The 15,020-nt window shown below is 37.3% G+C and overlaps 1 protein-coding gene across 5 annotated transcripts in view; it reads left to right on the top strand.

The window, feature by feature from the left end:
• LOC145519852 (uncharacterized) overlaps positions 1–15,020 on the top strand; it is a 669,571-nt gene that overhangs the window by 553,969 nt on the left and 100,582 nt on the right. The window lies entirely within an intron of this gene.

Raw genomic sequence — 15,020 nt, forward strand, 5'->3', positions numbered from 1 at the left:
ACCTCCTCAAGGACAGTCTTGCCTGATAAAATGCTTTAAAACACTGAGTCACAATGTTTGTCAAGAAGGTAAAATGATTATGAAAAATAACAGCTAGTTTTTCTTCAATGCCCGCACCCAAGGTCTTGCCCCCCTACCTCCTCCCAACATCATGGACCTCAACCAGAAGGCTTCTTTGTACCTTGCACTCAGGATCAGAGGCACCTACCCCTAAAGTCAGGTCCTGGGAGCCTCGGCAGCAGTGGGCTTACATGTTATAACCCCCCTTAAAAAAAAGATTGTCTCACTTCATCCTTAAAAACCTGTAGAGTATTTCAAAACTTAGAATTCTCAAAGTTTCACAGACGAGAAAATAAGCTCCAGAAAAACTGAATGTCATAAAACTAGTCTTAAGTCAGAGCCTGAACTTTTATGTAGACAGTCTTGATTTTCAGCTCTGGGGCAGGGGAAGGTGAGTAAGGGCCAGGAATTACCAAGAACAGAGACTGCTTCCATGAGCTGATGCTCTGATCCTCACCGGCTTCGGCAGTGACAAACACTGAGGAGGCCTTTATTGTCATAGGAATTAAAGTGCAGTAATGCTGAATTAAAGGTGACCCACTGGTTAAGGGTAGAAAGCACCAAGACAGCATTTGGATAATTTTTAATCCTGGTTATTTTAGTCCTGGTGGACTAAAGTAATGGAACCACACAGGGAGCAACCACAGATCAAAGGGCTTCAGAACCAGGATATACTGGAGAAATTTTGGTTTTCCCTCGAACAGTCTTCCCTCTTAGGAAAAACTCTCAAACATTTTGTGACGGTTTTACAGAAAGTGGAGCGTACTGAAAGTGCAGCCTAATTACCCAAGAACCTGACTCCCAAACATTACTTTCAAGGTCTTTGTGCTCTGTTGCTGCTCACCTCTCTACTTCATCTTTCACCTTCGGCTCTGCCCAGCAGTACCAACTGTCTGCAGCTCCACAAAAGGCTGTGTTCTCTCTTCTTTCAGGTTCATGCTCAAACTTTCATTTCTGTCTGGAGTAATCTTTTTCTATTCTTCTTTTCTTGTGTCTTCTTTTATAAGCTTAACCACTATTGTATTTGGAAAACTTTTCTGAATTCTTTGTGTGTTTCTCTCATGATACACTGTATTGTAACCCTCTTTGTAATGACATCAGTCACTCAAAGGAAAGCTCCAGAAAAACAGAGATCATTTCCAGTTGCTGAAAATGTATCTGGCATATAGTATGCACTCCAAAAATATTAATTCACTTAATGTTGAATTCTTGCTGTGAAAGGGAATTTTAACTCAAGAATTATCTACACTTGTAAGAATCAGAATAGCAACAAGTAGGGGCTTCCCTAGTGACTCAGACGATAAAAAATTGAGACATGGGTTCGATCCCTGGGTTGGGAAGATCCCTTGGAGGAGGGCATGGCAACCCACTCCAGTATTCTTTCCTGGAAAATCCCATGGACAGATGAGCCTGGTCGGTACAGTCCATGGGGTTGCAAAGAGTCAGACACGACTGAGTGACTAAGAACACAGATATAGAAACAGAGGGATAGAACCATAATAAATGCCAAGTTAAGTCAGAGTTGATTTGGAGTGGCCTCTGTGCTGGATATTCTGTTTGCTCTCTTCCTGATGCACACTCCACCTTCATCAGCCCTGCTCTGAGTTCCAGGAGACTAGACTTTGGGGACCACCATACCGTGTTCCCTTACCATCTGACTTGATATTGGGTTCTGCCAGTGGATGCAGCAGATGGAGATTATGAGACAGGAGGAGTGGTTGATAAATTGAAACATTTGTTTTCTTGATTCCCTACTTTCCTGGCTGAATCCCAGCCATTTAAGTACTAAAGTAACCATCCTTTCAGCTGCATCTCTCTCCCAGTTCAGGAATAGAGGCTAAAGCTTTACCATTGAATGTGAATTCCTCCTTACCCTTGCCCACACACAACTTTGTAAATGATTTCTTTTCAGTGAGTCATCTTCCTACAAGGACTCTAATCCATAGAGCCTGACATTTTGTGAGATTTGGACTTAATTCTGCAGGAAGTGAGAACCAAAAGCTTTTAGAATATAAAGATACCCTTACAGCTCAAATATTAGCAGAAGAAAACCTATTGCACTACAGGTTCCTCAGGAACAGAGCTTTTGCCTTATTCAATGTCGTAACCAGTGCCTAGAAGAAAGTATGGCATACATAGCTTACAATACTCAATTGTTAAATAAGTAACTTCAAAAACAATTGATTAAATCTATGTAGCCTAGAGCTTGAATTATAATCAAGTGCATACAAAAGATAATGCACTTTCTTAAACAGCCCCTAGTAATAACAAAACAGGTAGATTTCAGAGAAATCCTATAAACTAAAAGTAGACAATCTAAATGAATACTTCCCTGAGAGAGCAGGTCCTGAAAAGGGCCTCTTCCCATGTCGATGTTGTGCCCGCTCTTATACAGCTATCTTACTGTGTCCACAGCTAATTCCTTCTCGGTGATTAACCACACTGGGGCAGTGCTGCAATGAGCAATTACTGCTTTATAATCTATGAGGACAGACCTGGCATTGAAGGCAACATTGTCAGCAAGGCACCACTTACTTCATCCTGCAGACATCACTCTGATATCAAAACATGGTGGAATTCGATAAACTTTCCAAGTATAAAACCTATAAGGGTATTTTTAGAATCAGGAAGCCTACAAGATAAGTATAAGATGCCAAACAGAACTGAGAAAGTGAGGGGGAAAGTAAGGAGGAGAAATTAAACAAAGAAAAACATGCTTGATTCCCTGAAGAAATTCTTCTACTTCCCCCTTGTGGCCAAAATTTTCTAGAACAAGGGTTATTTTTTCCTTCAAATTAACATTTATTATTTAGGTCAGATTATAACAATGGAACTTGCTTATTGGAAAGAGAATGAAACATTCACTGGAGTGGATAGGTAGAATACCATGTGGAAATGTGGAAATTCTGCAACTGAATTTCATAAATGAATTAATGTTTCTACAAAAGCTTAACCAAGAACAAAGAGATTCATCCAGGGGCTTGACTGGTACAGAGAAACTCTCCATAGAAACTCGTGTAATTCTCATGATAACTCTTTACAGTAAATATAATTGTCCATGAATTAGTAATTTAAGAGTGGATATGAAAACTTTCACGTATTTGGTACTGACTGTGTTCTACTGCATTTAAAAATTCTGCATACACTCATTTAATTTTTAAAATAGAATTAGGTCAGAATAGCAATTCTTTTATTGAACTTCCTGAGGTAACGTAGTTTGTATATCACAGAGATGAAACTTTAACCTATTTGAATGGCAACTGCCTCCATATTTCCTCTATTCCATGCTGTCTCGTTATATTCTTTTTGCATGCGCTCTTTAACTTTTTACCAGTATTTTTTAAAACTGGACTTGCACACCTCCTGTAGGGACTCCAGTGACCTCTAGGAGATTCTCCTACCTTTACACTGCTCTATGTATTTATATCTGCCAGAGATGAGCTAGAGACTTTCCTCTTGACCTAATGCATTAATTGCAGATTCATGTTAATAATTAGCACGATAATCAGAATTAGAAAATGTGCTTTGTTCTCTTCAACCCCTCATCCTAGAAGTAGGGAACACTCTATGAAGATAATAGTGGAGCATTATTTTCTTTAAACTTATAGTAGACACATTTAGATTCAATAAACAGTGAGAGTTATCAAATTTTCTAAGTTCAAAGTAGAATAATAAAGAGGTGCAAAACTTGTGAATTACTGAGTTGGGGGTATATTTGAAAAAAAACTACAAAATCACATATAGTTATTAAAAACATTATATATTAATAATAAAGAGGAGATAGAGGAAGGTATTATCTACTAATTTATCTCTTTTATCCACACCAGAAAATCTTAATTCTTTTTTTCTAAGACTTCTGGTTGTGTTTACCAAATTATCTCATAAACTTTAAATGATACCTGGATCCCCTGGAGGAGGGCATGGCAACCCACTCCAGTATTCTTGCCTGGAGAACCCCCATGGACAGGGGAGTCTGGCAGGCTACAGTCCATGGGGTTGCAAAGAGTCAGACACAACTGACTAACTAAGCACAGAACATATATTAGTTAACATTTTTAAAATGTTATTCAGTGTATTGGAGGAGTTGTTATGGGCTAGGTTGATGGTAATAAAAGACATGGGAGAAATGATTATCAAATTTCAAATATTTAGGCATTTATTTCTTCAATGCAAAAGATCAGCCAGTAATGAATGAGAGCCCAATTCTGCTTGGGTTTCCTTCCTGGTTTTACAACTCACAAGACTGTGACCTTGAGCAAGTTATGTATCCTATCTAAGCCTCTGATCCCACATTTGTAGTGATGACAACAAAAATCTATTGTGAGGAGGCTCAAATAAATGGGTAATGCCCTTAAGCACTTTAGTATAAGGAAGTTTCAATTGATCTTTGCTGTTTGTATTTGAGCCTGAAAATTACTTCACCCAAAATTTACCTTCAAAAGAGAATCTGCTAACAACCGGCTAACAGTGGTTATACAATCAGTTCAGTTCAGCTCAGTTCAGTCGCTCAGTCATGTGCGACTCTTTGCAACCCCATGAACCGCAGAACGACAGGCCTCCCTGTCCATCACCAACTCCCAGAGTCTACCCAAACCCATGTCCATCGAGTCGGTGGTGCCATCCAGCCATCTCATCCTCTGTCGTCCCCTTCTCCTCCTGCCTCCAATCCTTCCCAGCATCAGGGTCTTTTCCAATGAGTCAACTCTTCGCATGAGGTGGCCAAAGTATTGGAGTTTCAGCTTCAACATCAGTCCTTCCAATGAACACCCAGGACTGATCTCCTTTAGGATGGACTGGTTGGATCTCCTTGCAGTCCAGGGGACTCTCAAGAGTCTTCTCCAACACCACAGTTCAAAAGCATCAATTCTTCGGTGTTCAGCTTTCTTCACTGTCCAACTCTCACATCCATACATGACCACTGGAAAAACCATAGCCTTGACTAGATGGACCTTTGTTGGCAAAGTAATGTCTCTGCTTTTAAATATGCTACCTAGGTTGGTCATAACCTTCCTTCTAAGGGGTGTCTTTTAATTTCATGGCTGCAATCACCATCAGCAGTGATTTTGGAGCCCCCAAAAAATAAAGTCTGACACTGTTTCCACTGTTTCCCCATCTATTTCCCATGAAGTGATGGGACCAGATGCCATGATCTTAGTTTTCTGAATGTTGAGCTTTAAGCCAACTTTTTCACTCTCCTCTTTCACTTTCATCAAGAGGCTCTTTAGTTCTTCTTCACTTTTTGCCATAAGGGTGGTGTCATCTGCATATCTGAGGTTATTGATATTTCTCCTGGCAATCTTGATTCCAGCTTGTGTTTCTTCCAGCCCAGCGTTTCTCATGATGTACTCTGCATATAAGTTAAATAAGCAGGGTGACAATATACAGCCTTGATGTACTCCTTTTCCTATTTGGAACCAGTCTGTTGTTCCATGTCCAGTTCTAACTGTTGCTTCCTGACCTGCATACAGGTTTCTCAAGAGGCAGGGCAGATGGTCTGGTATTCCCATCTCTTTAAGAATTTTCCACAGTTTATTGTGATCCACACAGTCAAAGGCTTTGGCATAGTCAATAAAGCAGAAATAGATGTTTTTCTGGAACTCTCTTGCTTTTTCGATGATCCAGCGGATGTTGGCAATTTGACCTCTGGTTCCTCTGCCTTTTCTAAAACCAGCTTGAACATCTGGAAGTTCACGGTTATACCAAGTTCATGGTTATACCATGGCTAAGATCAAAGAAAGACAGGAATGCTCTGTATAGCAGTATCCCTTTGGCAGTTTCTCTAATGAGACTCCACTTCATACTTTTAAAGCTTGATAATATGTCTTGAATTTATATAGCCATTATATGTTTTCAGATGCAGTTGTATACATTTTCTTATTTGGTTTGGCAACCAACACTTCAGCTCCATGGTTGCTGTACTGTTTCTGTGGCCAGTCCTGCCCCTGAACTGTTAAGCTTTGATTAAATCCTCCCAGGAAGACCAGTATGAGAGCATCCACATTACCCAGTTCATGACGTTGTAACCTGGGCTGGGATTTGGAAAATCACTGAAAGTTCACATGGCATCTCCCTGACCTTTGCCTCTAAACATGTATTTGCTAAATACTTGCTGGACTATGAGATAACCTCCAAGAAGTAGCAAATTATGTATTTGATGCTAATATTTATTATGTAAATTAATACAATGAATTTATATAAAATATACTAATATAACATTTGTCTGAGTAGAAAAGCAAAGAGACATAAAGAAAAGAAAAAACAATCTTTTCATTGGTGACAGTAGATAGATCCTGTCGACATTTTAATTCATTTCATTTTGCTACTTTTCTATGAATATTTATGGGTTTGCTTTCTTTTAAACAAGGAGATTAAAACATATAGAGAGTTTTATATCAATAAGTAAAAATGTAGGTATCTTGTTAGAGTCTTCTCAGACAGTGGATGTGATTATGTGAAGTTGCAATTTTGAATATAAATTGGTCTTACAAATGTTGGACTTCCCTAGTGGCTTGCTGGTAAAGAATCCACCTGCAATGAGGGAGACCTGGGTTTGATCCCTGGGTTGGGAAGATACCCTGGAGAAGGAAATGGCTACCCGCTCCAATATTCCTGGAGAATTCCATGAACTGTATAGTCCATGGGGTCACAAAGAGTCGGACACGACTGAGTGACTTTCACTTTCTTTCTTTACAAATGATGATAGTACTGAAAACCTTCCTACCCCCCAGCATCAGCACTATGGGGACCAAGGCATAGTTATGTTAGTTTTCTCCTCTGTGTCCTCCAGGATTTTTGTCACGTATTGCTAACTGTAAAAAATTTGTCTCTCTGAGACTACACTTGAGCTCTTTGAGGACAGGATCTCTGGGTAGTTTATCTTGGAGAGACAATTCAATATAATAGTTAAGAGAGAATTCTGAAGAGTAAGATGCTTAAGGCTTTCTGGCTGGCTCAGTGGTAAAGAATCCACCTGCAAAGCAAGAGATGAGGGTTCAATCCCTGGGTCAGGAAGATCCCCTGCAGTAGGAAATGGCATCCCACTCAAGTATTCTTGCCTGGAAAACTCCATGGACAGAGGAGCCTGGAGGGTTATAGTCCATGGGGTCACAAGAGTCAGACACAACTTAGTGACTAAACCACTGCCACCACCAAGATTGCTTAGGTTGGTTTATTAACTCAGATATTTGATATTTGGAGAGTTACTTGCTTCTTCATTGTAAAAACAGAACTCCAAACTCCAAAGGCTTGTCCCAAGAGTAAAATGAGATAATCTACATGTGAAGAAGTTAGAGAGACCCAGTAAATGTTCAGTAAACATTATGTTGTAAAGTCAGAATCTGATGTTGAATGTACTGTGGAGAAGGTTCCAAAAAGGAATGGGGTCAAATATTGTCAGCATGAGCAATAATTATGAAGTTGACATCCAAAAAGTCTGATCTATGCCTGGCACTGACTAGTTGTGGGATTTTGAACAAGTCAACATCTCTGGCTTTCTCCTCTGTAACATGGGAATAGTGAGCATTTAAAAAAATCAAACTATAACAAGAGTTTTATAAAAATATTATGCTTGAATACAGTGAATAGATTTTCCTAGAATGAATTCCAGAAGTGATATTAATGAATCAGATATTATAAATGGTTTTGAACTGAGGGGGCTACATTTTACTTCTGCCCTTTCCAGAAGGGCTATGCCAATTAGCAAAGTCAGTAGCTTTGTACTGGAGTTCATATTTACTCTCACCAAAAAGAGGGCTGTTGTTTTTTAAATAATTTTGCCAGTTTGATATTTTCTTTAGTTCTTGCCATTTTAACAGATGCTGTTTTCTTGTTGCTATTGTTGCTGTTGAGGTTCAGCTTTTCAGATTTTTACAGATGTATTGACAATTTTTATTTTTGACTTATTCATGCACTTTTTCTTTATATCCTTTGTCCATTTTTCTATAGACCATTCAACATTTCCTTGTCAATGTGTAATATCTCATGACATGTTATTAGTTAACACAATGTTATATTTTGTAATCATTTCTTCGTTGGCAATACTGACATAAGAATGGTTATAAAATAGAACAGAGAAAAACACTAAACCATAAAGCTCTTAACCAATATTAGCTTTAAAACAATCATCTCAAAATCCCAAGTACAACCCAAATTTAGACTTCTAAAACTCATATCTGTTAGTCCTTATATCCTATAGAGTTTATAGCCTTCTATTTATAAACATTATCTCATTAGGAAAATCCAAAACTCCTGGGGCACCCATGAAAAAATTGTGTGAAAATGAGCTTTAAAATTATTAAATTTCAAAGTTGTCACATTACTTAAAAATAACCTATTTTTATAGTTAGAAGCTTGAGTTCTCGCTGATTAAAGTTTAGAACCTCTTAAAATATTTAATGAACCAAAACAGTTGTTCTAATATTAAACATTCTCTCAGTAAATCTCAAAGAGGTTTAGCATTGAACCAGAATAACTTTTTTTTTTCCTTTCTCTCAATTCAGACAACCATTTATTTTAATGCACATTAAAATGTTTTGAAACATTTTGGCAAAAGAGAATGAGTTTTCTTTTTGCTCAGGGTTACCCCTTCCTCCCCAAAATATCCAAACCAAAAAACCCTTAACTTATAAGGATATCACTTGGCTTTTATTTCTTAAAAAGAACCCCTTAGTAATTGAGTTTTTACTCCTGGAAAAAGCTTCTCCCTGTTAATAGATTTTTTGTAGTCTTCAGTTCAGTGCTATTAGTGAGAGTTACATTTGCCTTCCTTTCTCTGTTGCCAGATCACCTGTGTTTGTTTATGATCCCATGAAGTAATGTTGCTTTGAGAAGAAGTATTGTTTTTTTTGTATCCCTAGAGCCAGCACAGGACTTGGTCCATTACAGATATAAACTAATATTTTATTGAATTGAGTAATGGTAAAGACACATACAATATCCAAGGTGTGAATTTACCTTCTGCCCTCCATAATCTTCTGATTATGGGCAGAAAATAAAACAATTTTAAAAATGTTTAACAAAAATTTTCCAAACTGAGATTCCATGGAGCAGTATTACAGGAGATTTGTGTAGGTCTCCACATCCTCAGGGAAAAGAAAATTAAGTATTTGGAGAACATTGCCTATTCCAGGAGATGCGTAACACACTCATTCACCTATGAAGCCTCTGAAGAGACAATGCAGAAAAGGAAAGAGACGATTCCATCCACACCTCTTTCAGTTTCTAACCTAAAAAGATAGGTTCTCTGATTGATTTATTTTAAAAGTTGCCTCACGAAAGAACAGAGAGCTATAAAATGAGAAGTATAGGCTAAGAAGCAAAATGAACTCATTAAATTAATAAAAATTAATAATACAAAGAACCCCAAATTCAAGAACAAAATCTCAACCTTCAATGAGATGCAATAAGTAGTAGAATTGACTTGCAGAAAAAAAATTAGTAATATGGAGAATAAACTGGATAAACGAGATGCAAGGTACAAAGATAAATTTGATGAGAGTTTATGATAAACATTTTGAGCAGAATCACAGATTCAAGCTATGAATTAAATATGCTTCTCTTGAAAATGCAGTAAGATTAATAGCAAAGGCAAGACCAAGATATAATTCGAACACTTCTAGGGGGAAATGAATTAGAAATTACACATTAAAAGACTTACCAGGCTATGTGAAAAACATGTCAGATAAATCACACCCAGATTTATTCTGGGCTCTGGAGTTTTTTAACTCCTTATTTTAGAAATGTACAAACATACACAAAAATAAAGTAAACAATAAAATGAAACTTCATGTCCCCATTATCCAGCTTTAGAGATTATAAACATTATATTAGTACGTTTTTTTATTTTCACTGTATCCACTTTTTTTCCTTTTGGAGAAAATATTCCATACTTTTTGTCTTTTTGCCTCTACATATTCAAAGCACACCTTTAATAAATGAGTATGCTTTTGATATAACCATCATAATAGTATCACATCTAGCAATGTTAATAGTAAAGTCAATTTCCTGTTGGCCAGATCACAAAAATACATGGAGGTTAGGCAACCATCTAACTGGTGACAGTTAAAATATCTTACCTTTGAAAAACCAAAACAAAGAAAGTACCTTGTGTACCCATCCTTGACACCCATCTTAAAAGTATTGGAAGGGACGATGAAGATGAGGGTCCCTGAAGCCCAGGCTTCTTTAGCCTCATGGTAAATTCATCCTTGTCTGGAATCTCTGTGTCACTCTGTAGCACCCTGTTAAGAGGTGGCAAGATTCCACAGGGTGTATCATTGTTCCAAGAGAACTGGAGAACAGAAAATGTGTCTTGTTGCTGCTTTTTTCTCAGTATCTAAGATAGTGAAAAGTGAAAGTGTTAGTCGTTCAGTCATGTCTGACTTTTTGCAATCCCATGAACTGATCTAAGATAGTACTTCATACTAAAAGATACTTATGAAATAAATGAACTCCCACCCCACCTCCGTGACTCAGCAAAGATTTCTTTGCCTCAGTTATCTCAGAACTACTGGATCTGAAGCAATGGTGCTGGAAGGAATAAGGAATTTCTCAATAATAACCAGTAAGCACCAAATCATAAAAGGAGACAAGAGCCTGCTCCAGTTCTTTGGCACAGGACAGAACCCAGACACTTTACTGTAACACCAGAAAGACTGAGCCCGAATCATGAGTCAGAGAACTTCTTCTGGCTGGCAAGGCAGAACAAGGACTTAAATTCTGACTTTTTAGATTAAAAGGAAACACATATTCATTTTTCTCCTCAGTTGAGGATTCATGCTAACTTTCCTAACTTCTTTTATATTGAGTGCTTCAATTATGTTAGGTACTGTCCCATATATTATTCCATTTATTGTTGTAGTGACCTTCTGATTCTAGTACATAGGGGCTGGATACTCAGGTTTTGGTCTCAGATAGACCTAATTTCAAATACTGCCTCTTCCATTTATCAGTGTTTGGCCTAAGGAAAGATTTGGGTTCCCCATGTGGTGCAGTGGTAAAGAATGCATGAGACCTGCCAGTGTAGGAGACACAAAAGATGTGAGTTGGATCCCTGCGTCAGGAAGATCCCTGGAGGAGGAAATGGCAATCCGCTCCAGTATTCTTGCCTGGAGAGTCCCATGAACAGAGGAACTTGGTGGGCTGCAATCTGTAGGGTCACAAAGAATCAGATCCAACTTAGGACACACACACAAGGGAAGATTTATAGTAGCCATAATGATCAGCTTCCTAATTTTCAAAATATGAATATTGCTACTATCTATATCAGTGACATATTACTATGAAGGTGAAATAAGATGTCACATAGTAAATTTCAAAATATATTAGCTAAAGTTATCAAATATGTATATACAGAGAAAAATATAGAGAGAGAGAGAAAAGAACTTACTAAGGATATAGAGGTAGTAAGTATACAGAAAAATTAAGCACAGGCTTTTTGGTCCAACAGCTAGTTCTCTTTCCATAGTCATTAAAAATAACTCCAGTTTAACAGTTGCCATCTTTTAAGATATCTAAACACTGCCAGTATTTGATATTTCTAACTCTCTGAATTTTTAAGGATCCTATTATTTTATCATCTTTCCAAATATAACCACTGAGGTAAATTTAATCACAGATCAAATTTTTAAAGTCTTGCCTCATCCAAATGTTGAATATTTTTGTTCTGCTGCTTTTTCTAATTGCTGTAGGAGGTAAAATAAAATTATTGTGAATAGATTTTCTGGAAATCAAGCCTGGAGAGGGGAGCTGTTCAACAATGTTTTTCATGGTCAATATATGCTGTCGTACTTTATTTTTCCATGAAGCAATCACTACATTGGCTTCTGGCTCACCTTACCCTTCCCAAATCAGATTTCAAAAAAGATTAAACTGAAATGATCTGTTTTGAACATTTTATTTCATCACCCAAGTAGGTATATGTTTCTTAATAGATTAGGTTGAAGTTTTAATGTATCTTCATAAAAAAGATGTCTTCAAGTTAACTACACTTTCAGAATACTTCTTAGGCTTTTTAGCAATCCTCATAGTTTATGTATTGAAACAGCTGGCTGAGAGTTGCAAACCTGTTTGCTAAGAAAATAATCAAATCCACCAAAGTATTTAATAGCAAGTAGTTGGTTCCTATGAACCACATTCAAGCATTCTCGAGGTTCTCAAGAATTTAAAGTACCTTAAAATGTGCATGCTTACCTGAACTAGCATGGTGCCCCTTACAACTTTCTTTCAATAAACAAATGATTCCACAAAGGATCCTAGCAGGCAGTATAGAATCAGAGGTCCTATTCCAAATGTAATATGGCGATATTTAGATAAAGGGAGCCTATGTTCCTAGTAATATTTTTACACATAAATTATTAAGTTCTACTCTAAACCACAGGAAATGTTTCAAATGTTAACTAGATAAACCTCCTTTCAGATCCGATTTGCCCATTAGAGTGTCTAAGCTTTCTCTTCAAATCCTTAAAATATGATAATTCAGTGTCCCCTGACTCTCTTTTAATTTTCTGCATGCATCTTGAGGTCTATCAGATATTTTCCTTGTTCATTTGCTGGCTCCCCCTTCACCTGAAATTAAATTTCATGAAAAAGCAGGAAATCTATGTTTTGCCATTGCTTTTTGTGTCACAGTTAGAACTGTGATTGATGCTTAGAGGGTGCTTAATAAATATTAAATTCATGAACCTGTAAGTATGGTACTCTGACTCTCCTTAAATGTCTGTTGCATAGGTTAGCTGCTCTAGTAAATCATTAACTGATAGAGATCGTGCCTACTTTGGTAATAATTGACTTTTTAAAAAATTTATTTATTTATCTATTTTTTACTTTACCCTATTGTATTAGTTTTGCCATACATTGACATGGATCCGCCATGGGTGTACATGTGTTCCCCTTCCAGAACCCCCCTCCCACCTCCCTCCCCATCCCATCCCTCTGGGTCATCCTTGTGCTCCAGCCCCGAGCACCCTGTATCATGCATCGAGCCTGGACGGTGATTCATTTCACATATGATACTTTACATGCTTCACTGCCATTCTCCAATATCATCCCATCCTCGCCCTCTTCCATAGAGTCCAAAATAACAGTTCTATACATCTGTGTCTCTTTTGCTGTCTCACATACAAGGTTATCTTTACCGATTTACTAAATTCCATATATATGCATTAGTATACTGTATTGGTATTTTTCTTTCTGGCTTACTTCACTCTATATAATAGGCTCCAGTTTCATCCACCTCATTAGAACTGATTCAAATGTATTCTTTTTAATAGCTGAGTAATATTCCATTGTGTATATGTACCACAGCTTCCTTATCCATTCATCTGCTGATGGGCATCTAGGTTGCTTCCATGTCCTGGTTATTATAAACAGTGCTGCGATGAACATTGGGGTACAGGTGTCTCTTTCAGTTCTGGTTTCCTCAGTGTGTATGCCCAGCACTGGGATTGCTGGGTCATATGGCAATTCTATTTCCAGTTTTTTTGAGGAATCTCCACACTGTGCTCCATAGTGGCTGTACTAGTTTACATTCCCACCAACAGTGTAAGAGGGTTCCCTTTTCTCCACACCCTCTCCAGCATTTATTTCTTGTAGACTTTTGGATAACAGCCATTCTGACTGGCGTGAAATGGTACCTCACTGTGGTTTTGATTTGCATTTCTCTGATAATGAGTGATGTTGAGCATTTTTTCATGTGTTTGTTAGCCATCTGTATGTCTTCTCTGGAGAAATGTCTGTTTAGTTCTTTGGCCCACTTTTTCATTGGGTCATTTATTTTTCTGGAATTCAGCTGCAGGAGTTGCTTGTGTATTTTTGAGATTAAATCTTTGTCCGTTGCTTCATTTGCTATTATTTTCTCCCATCTGAAGGCTGTCTTTTCACCTTGCTTACAGTTTCCTTTGTTGTGCAGAAGCTTTTAATTTTAATTAGGTCCCATTTGTTTATTTTTGCTTTTATTTCCAATATTCTGGGAGGTGGGTCGTAGAGGATCCTGCTGTGGTTTATGTCAGAGAGTGTATTGCCTATGTTTTCCTCTAGGAGTTTTATAGTCTGTGGTCTTACATTTAGATCTTTAATCCATTTTGAGTTTATTTTTGTGTATGGTGTTAGAAGGTGTTCTAGTTTCATTCTTTTACAAGTGGTTGACTTTCAAAATAAGTTATTTTGCTGAAAATAAACCTGCTGTTAAAAGATAAACTGAGGCATATTAAAATTTTAAGAGATTGTGGGATGTATTGTCATTCTGTTGGCAGTGCAAAGCCAGAAGTAGTTAGGAGTGCTCCAGCTATTAACATAAGAGCCAAGGTAGAGATGTACACCATGCAGAAGCAAAGAAATGAAATTGTTTGATTGGCTATAATCACAAGTAGCTGGCTGCTTGTGACTTGGTTTCCTTAGCATCTTGATTTTATAATTGTGAGCTATTTACAAACCTAGATTTTGGCTTGCTTATGTAGGCCATCATGACATTAGAGCCACATTAGTCTAATGGCCTCTTTGTTTAATTAATTTAACACTGCATCATTAAAAATAAATTATAATAGCAATCTTTTCCATGAGGAATGTAGGAATATAAGCTAGACAGTTTCAGAGTCACAATAAAGATATTTTTCTGAAAGGAATTTCAATAATGGTGTTTTTATAAGTGAAATTATTGATATCTAATTTAGGTATCTCAGATTAAATTTTCTCAGGGTGAAATGAAGTCATGATATACAAAGACTTTTAGGCAGTGTAAAGGGTTTAGGTTTTCTGAGGGCAATTGAAGAATCTTGCATAGGGAAAAAACAGTACACTTTTGCATTTTTAAAATAAGTCCACCATGGATTCACTCTGACTGAAGAAGGAAGAGTAAGTATATAAGAGCCTAGATTGAAAATTTAATGATGAACCAAAAGTGAGAGATGATGGCAGGTTTGTTCTGCTTCTGTGCTTAACCAAGCCCTTCAGATTTTGATTTGCCT

Source organism: Giraffa tippelskirchi, chromosome 1 (assembly GCF_054371585.1).
Source record: "Giraffa tippelskirchi isolate mGirTip1 chromosome 1, T2T-mGirTip1v1.2.pri, whole genome shotgun sequence".
Lineage (NCBI taxonomy): Eukaryota > Metazoa > Chordata > Mammalia > Artiodactyla > Giraffidae > Giraffa > Giraffa tippelskirchi.